This window comes from Mus musculus, chromosome 2 (assembly GCF_000001635.26).
Source record: "Mus musculus strain C57BL/6J chromosome 2, GRCm38.p6 C57BL/6J".
Taxonomy (NCBI): Eukaryota; Metazoa; Chordata; class Mammalia; order Rodentia; family Muridae; genus Mus; species Mus musculus.
In genome coordinates, this window is record NC_000068.7 from 38,813,049 (window position 1) to 38,825,401 (window position 12,353).

General features: G+C 39.5%; 1 protein-coding gene and 1 long non-coding RNA gene across 13 annotated transcripts in view; one reads left to right on the forward strand and one right to left on the reverse strand.

Annotated features, from left to right (window-relative positions):
- Nr6a1 (nuclear receptor subfamily 6, group A, member 1) overlaps nucleotides 1–12,353 on the reverse strand; it is a 203,093-nt gene that overhangs the window by 89,680 nt on the left and 101,060 nt on the right. The gene's annotated exons all lie outside the window — the stretch shown is intronic.
- Nr6a1os overlaps nucleotides 2,924–12,353 on the forward strand; it is a 105,892-nt gene continuing 96,462 nt past the window's right edge. For 2 of the 11 annotated variants that reach the window (XR_374324.3, XR_866170.2), the window contains exon 1: nucleotides 2,931–10,521. This is a non-coding gene — a long non-coding RNA (nuclear receptor subfamily 6, group A, member 1, opposite strand). Of the gene's footprint in view, nucleotides 10,522–12,353 lie in introns of all 11 variants that reach the window. The other 9 variants (XR_866169.2, XR_866171.2, XR_866167.2 and 6 more) reach the window with 8 other exon arrangements.

The window sequence follows — 12,353 nt, forward strand, 5'->3', positions numbered from 1 at the left end:
GCCTGGTCTACAGAGTGAGTTACAGGATAGCCAGAGCTACACAGAGAAATCCTGTCTCGAAAAACCAAAAAAAAAAAAAAAAAAAAAGTAGTAATTGCTCTTAAGCCATCTCTCCTAACTCTTAAAATCTCTAACAATATTCTGACCCATTTCTCCCTGAATCAATAGTCTCCAAATTCTAATATTCAGGAATTAAAATTATATCTGCCTTTAAAGGTCCATACCATGTCATTATATATTTGCAAAACACACAGACTGCATGAGACACCAAGAATGAACCTTAATGTAAACTCTCTACATATGTGTGTATGCATATACATGTGTTTACAACGGTAATGAGGCAAAGGATAAAAGAAGAAATATTTTTATGAGCCGGGCAGTGGGGGCGCAGGCCTTTAATCCCAGCACTTGAGAGGCAGAGGGAGGCGGAATGAGCTCCAGGACAGTCAGGCTACACACGGAGAAACCCTGCCTCAAAACAAACAAAAAGGAAAACAAAGTATTTTTACGATTATAATTTACATACACTACTTGGAAATAGAGTTATTTGAAGACTGTCTTACAATAGCTGTAAATATATATTGGTCTTGTTAGGGCAGCTACTGAAAGAAGATTCTAAAAGTGGTATAACAAGAAAGGAGTAAAATGTAAACAAAATGCTCAAATTACAAAAGGCAAAAACATATGGAAGACAAAACAAAGACAACAAGAAACAGTAAAAAGTTAAACTATTTTAAAAAATCACTTTGAATGTCAATGTAGTCAACTGCTGTAATTTACACTTTGCCAGTGACAAGAAATAAAACCCAACTCCATTTTATCTACAGTAAACCCATTTAGAAATTAAAGGTAAAGCCGGGAGTGGTGGCACACGCCTTTAATCCCAGCACTTGGGAGGCAGAGGCAGGAGGATTTCTGAGTTTGAGGCCAGCCTGGTCTACAGAGTGAGTGCCAGGACAGCCAGGGCTACACAGAGAAACCCTGTCTCAAAAAAACCAAATAAAAATAAAAAATAAAATAAAATAAATGGTGAAGAAATTAAGGAAATACTACATACTGTGCTAACACCACTTAAAAGAAAATAGAGGCAGCTATTACTTAAGAAGACTCCAGAGCAAAGTTAACAGCTAATGTATAAAATAAGTCAATTCTCCAAGAAGACATTAATCCCTAATGCGTATGCATCCAACAAAAGGGTCAAAATACACGAGGCGTCTTCTATTGTTTTTTAAACGTAGTGTTTGAGAATTTCATATGGTATATTTTTTATCATACTGTTTCCTGTTACTTGGTTGAAGGAAACAGATCTTCCTTTGCCTATTGGCTGTGATGTGTTTTTTTCCTATGGGTAGCATGGAAGCCCACTCTCCTACATCCATGCTGGGATCTTGTCTGGCTTGAGCTTGTGTGTGCCACTGCAGTCTCTGTGAATTTGTATATGCATCAGCCCTGGTGTGCCTAGAAAATGCTGTTTCCTTAAAATCATTCACCATCTCTGGCTCTTAGAATATTTCTGCCCCTCTTTCACATAGATCCCTGAGCCAAGGGGGTGCCACTATTAAAATTGGAAAACTCAAATCTCTATATCAAAATGAATACACTGAACTGGTAGAAATTTGGCAATAGCATACCATATTCAATAGCACTGTTAGTCATTCAGAAATAATGTCACCCAACATAATAAGTTACATAAGCTCACACAGGGCATTCTGAACCATCAGACTTATGTAAACAAATTTGAAATGATATATCACATAATATCTGCTGTCTGACCACAATTGGAATTAAACTAGAAATCAGCAAAAGATAACCTTAAAAAAATCAAAATACTTAAAACATTAAAATAATATAATCTAAACTATGGATCAAGGAAGTTGTCCAGAGAAAGTCAAAAATAGTTTGAATGAGCCAAGCACACAATGTGTATTCCTATTCCCCTGGTACTAGCACCTTGAAAGGTGAGGCAGGAAGACCATTTGAGACTAAGAGCTCAAGACCAAATCAGGCAACATGATAAGATCCCCACAATTAACAAAGAAGGGAAAAATAACCTAAGTGAAAATGAAAACCACCTCTGATCAAAGTCTGTGGGGCACAATAAAAGCAGTACTTTGACTAATTGCAGAAGAAGAAGAAGAAGAAGAAGAAGAAGAAGGAGGAGGAGGAGGAGGAGGAGGAGGAGGAGGAGGAGGAGGAGGAGGAGGAGGAGGAGGAGGAGGAGGAGGAGGAGGAGAAGGAGAAGGAGGAGAAGGAGAAGGAGAAGGAGAAGGAGAAAGCAGCAGCGGAGCAAGAGGAGAAAGGGGGGAGGAAGAGGGGAGAGAAAGAGGAGGAAGAAGAGGAGAAAGAGGAGAAGGAAGAGGAGGAAGAGAATAAAGAAGAGGAAGAGGAGAAGGAAGAGGAGAAGGAAGAAGAGGAGGAAGAAGGAAGGAGAAAGAGGAGGAGGAAGAGGAGGAAGAAGAGGAGAAGGAGGAAGAGAAGGAGGAGGAAGAGGAGGAGGAGGAGGAAGAGAAGGAGGAGGAAGAGAAAGAAGAACAAGAGGAGGAGGAGGAGGAAGAGAAGGAGGAGGAGGAAGAGAAGGAGGAGGAGGAAGAGGAGGAGGAAGAAGAGAAGGAGGAGGAAGAGGAGGAGGAAGAGAAGGAGGAGGAAGAGGAGGAGGAGGAGGAAGAGAAGGAGGAGGAAGAGGAGGAGGAGGAAGAGGAAGAGGAGGAAGAGGAGGAGGAGGAGGAAGAGAAGGAGGAGGAGGAAGAGGAAGAAAAGGAGGAAGAAGAGGAGGAGGAGATGATCACATAAGCTTTCATTTGAGAAAATCAGAAAAAAGACTGAAGAGACAGCTCAGTCTGTAATGTGTTTGCTGGGAATGGTGATGTACAATTGTAATCCCACCCAGGGGAGGCAGAAATAGGAAGACCCCTGGGGTTCAGCCTAGCTTGATTTGTCCCAAGTTCCAGTGGAGGCCTTATCTCAAAAAAGAAGATGGAGGCTGAATCCTGGCCTCTGCATGGACACCATGGACACCTTCAGCGTGTGCCTATGTACATGGAGGGATGGAGGGAGGGTGAGATAAGAAGAAAGAGAAGAAGTAATACAGTAGAAGAGTAGAATAACAACAACATGGGGTTGAGAGTGGCTCAGCTGGTTAAAAACACTGGCTGTTCTTGCCAAGAATCCAGGTTCAATTCCCAGCACTCACAAGGTGGCTTACGAACATCTCAAATTCCAGTGCCAGGGGACCTGATACTCTCTTGGCCTCCACAGGCACTGGGTACCCATGTGGTACACAGACTTGTCAGCAGGTAGAACTCCAATACACATATTTTTTTTCAAAAATTAAAAATAAGTAAAAATTAGGACAAAGATAAATGAAATTAAAAGTAGGTAATAAAAAATAACCAATAAAAGCTGATTCTTTGAGAAGTTCAATAAAAACCAATAAACCTTTAACCAAGTTAATTTAGACCATAAAGAAAAAAAATTAAAAGGAAAGCACATTTCAGGAAATGACAAAATTAGATTATATATCAATTAAGCTGGAGAGACAAAAAACTGTCACTATATTGCCCATGAACACTAAAAGAAAATAAGACAGGCAGTGGGGTGAGGCGAATCTAAGTATAATACATAAGTATGGAAACAACAGACGGAATCCCTCTATCTGGTATGCCAAACAGTGTTACTTAAATTTTCATACTTATTTTTTGGAACAGATTGTGGCGGGGAAGGTGGGTGATAGGGGGTGGGCAGTGTACCATGATCAGAGGATAACCTGCTAGAGTTTGCTCTCTCTTTTCATTACGGGGTCCTGGGATCAAACTACCATCATCACACTTGGCAACAAGTGTCCTTATCCACAGACCCACCTAGTCAGCCTCAACTAAAAATAATTTAAAAGGAAATAAAGTAGTATAATAAACAAATGTATACTCATACATTTGATGATCTAATGATAACTAGTCCATTTTAAATGTCCTTAAAGATATGATCTGCCAAAATTCACAAAACAAAGCCAATTTAAATAGATCTGTACCTATTAAAGAACTGAATCGATACCCAATAATTTTCTTTTTTTTTGTGTCAGTTCATTATTTATTAATCATTTTATTTGTTTACATTTCAAATGTTATCCCCTTTCCCAGTGTTACCTCCATGAACCCCTACTCCCTCCCTACCCAATAACTTTCTAAAATAGAAAGTACCAGGTCTATCTGGGCTTATCAATTCTCTGCTATCCTTTTTCAAACTTGAAATTTTCAGAAATAACTTATGAGAAAAAGTTTTGGACTGGGGAGAGACCTTAGTTGAAGAAATGCTTGCAGCACAAGCCTGAGAAACTGAATTTAATTCCCAGAACCCAAGGCTCAGTGACTAGCCTGTTTGGAGTACTCAGCTAGAGACCAGAAAGTCAAATGGTGGCTGAGAAATGAATGAAACCAGAGACGACCTTTTGTCCATAAGCATGCACTAACAGAGGCACCCACACAAATACTTAAAAACACCTGTGTGTGCACGCACACACTACTCACATGGAAATGAAAAATGCAAAAGCAAGCCTGACCTGAGGTCTACAATTACCACTATCATCCCTAAGAAGTGCTGATTGTGGTTTATTTATTGAACACAATGTGGTGGTTTGAATAAGAATGGCTCCCACAGATAGGCTCTTATACGTGAATGCTTACCAGGTATAAAGAAACTGTTTTCACAAGGATCAGGAGGTGTGGCCTTGTTGGAGGAGGTGTGCCACTGGGAGTGGGCTTTGGGGTTTCAAAAGCCCTACCAGGCCTAGTGTCTATGTTTCAACAGTAAGCCTGGCCCCAAGCCGCCATGCCCCGAGCCATGATGATAATGGACTAACCTTCTGACACTGTTAACAAGTCCCTAATTTAATGCTTTCTTTGTAAGAATTGGCAGTGGTCATGTTGCCTCTTCACAGTAACAAAGACAGATATTAATTTGGTTTAAACAAACAAACAAACAAACAAAAAGCTTGAGTGGAGGGATATTTAAGTGAGATTAATGGCTCTGTCTAATAAATCTTGAAAAGGCTGTTTCTTCACACCCCAGTCTCAGTGTGTGTGTGTGTGTGTGTGTGTGTATATACACACACATAGACACAGTGATGTTGATACAATGACAACACTGATGAATTTAGATTTACAGTTTTCATCTATAGGGATTAGTCCTTGCTGACTTCAACTGCCCAATCTACTTGGTCATCTTTACCTTTTATATTATCGACAGAATTATATTAACTGGAAATTAAGGGGGGGAAATAAGTTATACCATGTATCTATATTAATACTAACACAGGTTTTATGTCTCTCTCTTTTTTTTTTTTTTTTTTTTTTGGTTTTTCAAGACAGGGTTTCTCCGTGTAGTCCTGGCTGTCCTGGAACTCACTCTGTAGACCAGGCTGGCCTCGAACTCAGAAATCTGTCTGCCTCTGCCTCCCAAGTGCTGGGATTAAAGGCGTGCGCCACCTTATCTCCATCACTGGGAAGAGAGGTCCTTTGGTGTTGAAAACTTTATATGCCCCAATACAGGGGAATGCCAGGGCCAAGAAGCGGGAATGGGTGGGTAGGGGAGCAGGGCAGAGGGAGGGTATAGGGAACTTTCGGGATAGCATTTGAAATGTATATAAAAAAAATATCTTTTAAAAAAGAAAAGAAAAGAAAGAAAAAGAAATGCTTTGGGGCTGAAGAAATGACTTGGTGGTTAGAAGTTCATACTGTTCTTGCAGTTTGGTTCCTAAGCACCCATGCTGAGCAGCTCCCAACTGCTAGCAAACTCTAGCTGTAGGGAGATCTCATGGCCCTGGCCTCTGTAGGTACCTACACCCACACACAGACTTACATAGTTAAAGATAAAGGGCTGGAGAGATGGCGCAGCCATTAAAAGCATTTATTGTTCTTACAGAGGACCTCAGTTTAGTTTCCAGAACCCACATGGTTTACCACCATTTGTAACTCCGATTGCAGGGAATCTGATGTCCTTTTCTGCCTCCTCAGGCACCAGTCACATATGGGCTACAAAACATACAGACAAACTTTCATATACATAAATTAAAAATACATTGTTTCTTAAAAGTAAATTACCCTAAATCCTTATAGCTTTGGTTATGCAATCAAATGATTAGCATTGGTCTAATCTCTTCTTCTGAGAAAATAATCATTTTTCTGGCTGAGTGTAAGAGCTTATGGTCCAGTCCTCCATCCCAATTCTTTCCACATGATTTGAATATTCTCCCTAGTAGACATTGGCACCTAACTATATCTATCTCACCCAGAAAGAAAGGTGACCAGAAACTCTGGAGAGTCACTTTAGTTGAAGTTCAAATGAAAAGATTATATCCAAGTAATAGCAAAAGAAAAGAACAAGAAAATCTGAGCTGATTAACAAATATGGCCTTAACCTGGCTATTGCGGTCAAGGATGACTGAAGTTCTCTGATCACCCAGATTCTACCTCAAGTACTGGATTACACAGGCATATGGCACTGTGCAAAATTTATGAATGGTTGGGTGTTGAACCCAGGACTTCATGCATGCTAGGGCAAGCGACTATCAACTGAAGTACATCTTCAGCCCCAGATTCTCATTTTTTTTTTTTTTATTCAAAAGCTAATTCATGAAGAGTGAAAAACAGCCCCAAGTACCTGAATCTTAAACAGGCTAAAAAGAAGCTGTTCCAATACAAATACAAAAATACAATGTAAAATACAAAAACAGCTCCATTTTCTTCCACCCCACTGGTTTCCTATACAACATAGCATCTTGCTCCCAGCACCTAGAAATAACCACTCTCTCTCAAAGAAGGTATAGAGTTTCTCTCCCAACCTCAGTACTACCTGGTTATGCGACTGCTCAGGACTCATTCCTCTAAATCCTAATTTTTTTTTTCTCTGCAAAATGAGAATACCCGGGGCTGGTAAGATGGTTCAGCGGGCAAGAGCACTGACTGCTCTTCCAAAGGTCCTGAGTTCAAATCCCAGCAACCATATGGTAGCTCACAACCATCTGTAATGAGATCTGACGCCCGCTTCTGGTGTGTCAGAAGACAGCTACAGTGTATTTATGTATAATAATAAATAAATCTTTAAGAAAAAAGAGAATACCCTTTCCTCTCACAAATAGCTATGAAAATTAAAGCTTAAATGTGCCCAGCAAATGGAGGATAGGTCAACATTTGTCTGTTTAAGAACCTGGGTTCAATTTCAGGGAAAGGGTTCATCCCACAGTACATGGCTCACAATCAATAATCATAGATTATCTCTTTCCGTTATAACTTGCTATAGCTTTATGCTCCAATTCTCCTTTACATAAAACCAAATCAATCAGGCATAGTGATGCATTCCTTTGACCCCAGCACTGGGAGGCAAAGGCAGGCATTCTCTGAGTTTGAGCCTAGCCTAACATATAGTACATTGGTGAGTTCCATGATAGCCAGGGCTATGTGGACAGACCTGAAAACGAACGAACAAACAAACAAACAAACAAACAGTAACAGGATTTGTTTGGAAATGCCCAAACTGAATCTAAGTTCTAGAAATATCCTTTCCCACATTTGAGCACTAACTCCAAGACATATTTCAAAAGTTCTCAAAAGCTAGGTCTTAAGACAGGCCTTATTGCTATTATTCTTAAGAAGTCAAAAGTAGCTCAAGACAAGGCTAAATAATGAGATGTAAGTCCTTTGGGTACCTATGAGTTTGTCTCATAACTAGTAAGTACTATCAATTGTATTCTAACCAAGATTATCAGATATTCCAAGTGGCAAAGAATTCTTTGAAAAGCACTGACACAACAAAGCTGAAGAAGAGAATTTCTACTCCTTCCATTATACTTTGTTTTTGAAAATTTACATTCTATGTAGTAATTGTCAAAGTTCATCTCAGGTTGTTACAGGTTAATGTCACTAGAAGAGCCATCTAACTGTGGTAGAACAAATAAAAGCTTCAGAACTAGTTTCTGGGTCAAGTTGCATGGTCATTTGACATTGACACTGGACAATACACTAAAGCTCTAAAGCCTCATTTTCTCAAATGTATTCTTTTCAATAGTGGGCTGTGAAATCAACTCCATGGTCTGCAATTAACATATTTCATTAAGAAAGAAAGAAAGAAAGAAAGAAAGAAAGAAAGAAAGAAAGAAAGAAAGAAAGAAAGAAAGAGAGAGGGAGGGAGGGAGGGAAAGGAGAGGAAAGGAGAGGAAAGGAAAGAAGAAAGGAAGAAAAGAAAAGAAAAGAAAAGAAAAGAAAAGAAAAGAAAAGAAAAGAAAAGAAAAGAAAAGAAAAGAAAAGAAATATACTGGGTGATATTACATGATTTTTCATCTACATTTTTAAAATGTTGTTCCTGGGGCTGGAGAGATGGTTCATTACTACTTACTGCCTTTACAGAGGGCCTGAGTTTGATTCCTAGCACCCACATCAAGGGCTCAAAGCCACCTGTAATTCCTTTGGCTTCTGTGTACATCTGCATTGATGTTCATATAGCTGCATATACGTGTGCATGTACACAAACATATACATAATCTGAAAGTAATTAAAAATTTTTTAAACGAATGGAACAGATGCCAGTGACCTATTGGACCATAAGTTGTATGCTATTTTCTGTATTTGTTTTCCAAAATTTGGAAAAAGTAATGAACACTATATGTTGAGTTATGACTCAAAATAGCTAAGCACATTATTATTTAATACTGGAGAAATTCTTCATAAATCAATTTTATCTTCCCTCCAAAGTAGTTTGCCTTTAACAAACATTATATACCTGGAAGGCAACCCACATTATTTGTCATGGGCGCGCGCGTGTACACACACACACACACACACACACACACACACAATTATGGACAGAATGAAAAGGTATTTATACCTAATACTGATTTAATACTAATACTTATTAGATTGTATTAAATTCTTGGAGATAGGAATTCCTGAAGAAAATAAAAATGGGTCCGTATGGAATAGACTTCTTATCTTAGAACCAAGGTTTTATAATGCAATTTTAAAAATTATTTAGCCTGTATGTATGTATGTGAGCCACTTGTGTGTCAGGTGCCAGAGAAGGCCAGAAGAGGGCATTAGATCCTTGGAACTAGAGTTACAGGTTGTTATAAGCTACCACTTAGGTGCTGGGAATTGAAGATGGTTCTTCCGGAAGAGTAACCTGTATTCTTAACCTTTGAGCCATTTATCTCTCCAGCCCCTCATAATGAAACTTTATTACATCAATTAAAAAAAAAAGTCAATTTAATTAAATAAAGTAACTGCCTTTTTCTAAACAACATCACAACTGACAGTCCTTTATGGCAACCTGGTTTCCTAGTGGCTCAGAAAAACAGCTGGTGAACCTGAAGGACCCTAGTTTAGATAATTCATCTAAAGACTGCCAGCTAAGGCTGTGTTGCAAGTTTAAAGGCTAGGCCACAGCTTGATGGAGTCTATGCTTTTATACTACCCATCTCCAAAATCCCCTGTATGACTAAAGGGTGATCCCAAAAAGGAATAATAAGAGATTTAAAGCTACTTCCTCATATGTTCAAACACTCTAAAATCTAAAAACTCACTTCTCTGCTGTTTATTCGCTTTTCATTAGGTATAATTTAGATCTATAAAACTTCCCTCTTCCCTCCTTCCTTCCTATATACTATGCTACTATGTAGCTAAATTTGGCCTAAAACTCACAATCTTTCCTACTTCTGCCTCTCAAATGCTAGACTTACTACAGGAACACACCATTTCTGCTTCAAACACCACTTTTATAATTACCTTATCAAACTGCAAAATCAGGTCCATGGTCTGGAGAGGAAGCTGGCTAAATCAAACAATTAGTTTAGTTACAGCACAATTTATCAACAATAGGCTGGCTTAGAACTGTGGCATCAGCTGCATTATTGTATTTTAGAAAGACTAGTTCCCCCGACATGTATATAAGGTGTAAGCAACTACTCCGTGGGTCATGCCATCAAACAAAAGCAACACCTACAAAGTCTCTCTCAGTGACTAGAAGCAGCCAGACACTCAAACTGCCAGTCCTGAATTATGGCCTCTGAATGGTGAGGGCTTCACATTTCACCGATCAGGGCACAGCCCAATCAGAAGACAAACCCCTGCCCTGGCGGGGACCAGCAAATCCGCTTTCTTCCAGTGTGCACATGACTGAATGTGCTTCTGTCCATCATCTGGGTCATATATAGTTCAATGCGAGCTAAGCAGACAGGGCTGCAAGGAAACCTGGTGCGGTTCAATACCTTGTCTAGCCTGGGCTCCAGGATCTTTTTTTTTTTTTTTTTTTTAAACTGACAAACTCATTTTTCTACTGGGACAGGATGCTGTGCTGGCTGAAGTTCCATTTCTACAGCAAGAATCCTATCTGGAAGCACAGAAGTTGTCCTCTAGCCACAGCAGCTCCAACTTTTTTGTTGTTGCTGCTTTCTTCTATCACCCCCTTCCCCTTTTGACAAAGATCCAACTGTAGAAAGTCTTACGTAACAGTTCAGGACTACTTCGGTTCTTTTACCGGGTAAGCACTTTCATTTTTTTTCCAGCTAAAAACCATTTTAAAATTGCATCTGTTGAGAGGCTTTGACTAAAACCTTTTCAGTAATTTGTGTAGTGAAATGCTGTCACTGATTTTTTCGGCTCATTTCTGCACGTGCTCCTTTGTTCTCGGAACAGAAGCTTTATACGCTCCCCATAACGCAGCTGCAGAGTTATTAAGTCAGTTATTATAAGGAACACAAAGGTTGCTTTGCATTCTTTGCCTTTAGGTAATTAATTTTCTATTTGTTTTTCTTAAAACAATATTTAAATAAGGCAGAAATTAACAAAAGAATAAACTGTTAGAAAATTTAGCAAAGTTTGAAGTTTTTACCACCTTTTCTATCCGTAGTTTTGCATGGCCAAACACTTGTGCCGCCTGGGGCGTTGGGGGTAAAGGCAAGCATAGACAGAGAGGAACTAAGCCAGACATGGACAAAGGCATGAGCCAAAACCAGACAGTCCTGGCCGTTCGATAGGCCAGCAGCGGGTGAGACAGGTCAGCCAGCTGCGGAGGTGGGAGGGGGGAAAGGGGGCATGGATGTGTGAGGTGCTCATGCGTGCAATCGTGACTAGATTCTGAAACTGCCAGCCATTTTCCAAGCTATGCTTTGTATAATCTAAAGGAATGTGTGTCCCCTGAAGCAGTCTTAGCAGAGCCATGGAAAGAAAGGAGCACAAGAGACACCAGCAGCACACAGAATCAGAAAATACTGGGAACTTGAGTGGGCAAGAGGGAATGCAGTGTGTGGAAATTTTTTAGTGATCTGGAATGTGTTGAGTGACAGGAAGTGCCCCAAGCAACCCCCCCTCCACTCTTCTCAGTCTCGCCTGCTTTTGTCTAACTCTTGTAATCTACACACTACTGCTTACAAAGCTGTCTGAGTTTAAGACAAAAAGAAACATAAAAGGCTCTCTCTCCATTTCATAGTACCTGTGAGAGAGGAGAAATGTAAACGCAATCCTATCGAGATTTTCTTTTTCAGGTATATTGAAGATACTTAAAATAACTGTTTATAGATAAATGAGAATTGTAAATTATAGTACCATTTTAAACCTATAATTAAAAAAGATTAACCAATTCTGGTATAACTTAGGTGGGTTCCTAATTTGAAGGCAACTTGTTTTCTTTGATTTTTATGTTACATGTGAAGCTCGATTTTCTTTGTATAGATGTGGGCTTTGGGGAAAATATTTGAAGTAATAAGAAAGTACTTTTTAAAAAGGGCGGGGATGGTTTCCCTTTGTGGGGTGGAAAGCAGTTTAAAGGACTAGTTCCTTGAGAAAAGCAGCTGTCTCTTACTTTTGTTTATGTGCAATCAAGTAACTTTATAATATAAAAAATGCTAGAAAAAACTTTTCAGACAATATAACATTATTCTAAGTGGAAAAAAAAAAACACACACCTAATCTGGCATGTTTCCCAAAGTTCAGGAACACTTAAAAAAACCAGTTAAATAATTTAACACCTAGCCCAACTTAGGAAATGGAGAATTAAGCATGTGTCAGACGCTTCTTTCTAATGGTTTAGCTCCTACCGCAGAGTGTTACTGGGCAGCCTAGGAGTTAATCTTGCCTAGCGTGGCTCTGAGCTCTCATGCCGAGCAGACGTTATTCACATGACGATTCGAAAAGTCCATTCATGTATCTCACTACCTGGATTTGAATAGAAACCAGACAGCAATTCTTTAGTTCCAGCCACATTCGCCCCACTGGACAATAGTGATTTGTTAGCACACAGTCGCAGGCTGGGGAACACAAAGCTCAGAGCTGCAGAAAGATGCAGAATTCAGAGAACAGGAAGTTACAGGCTCC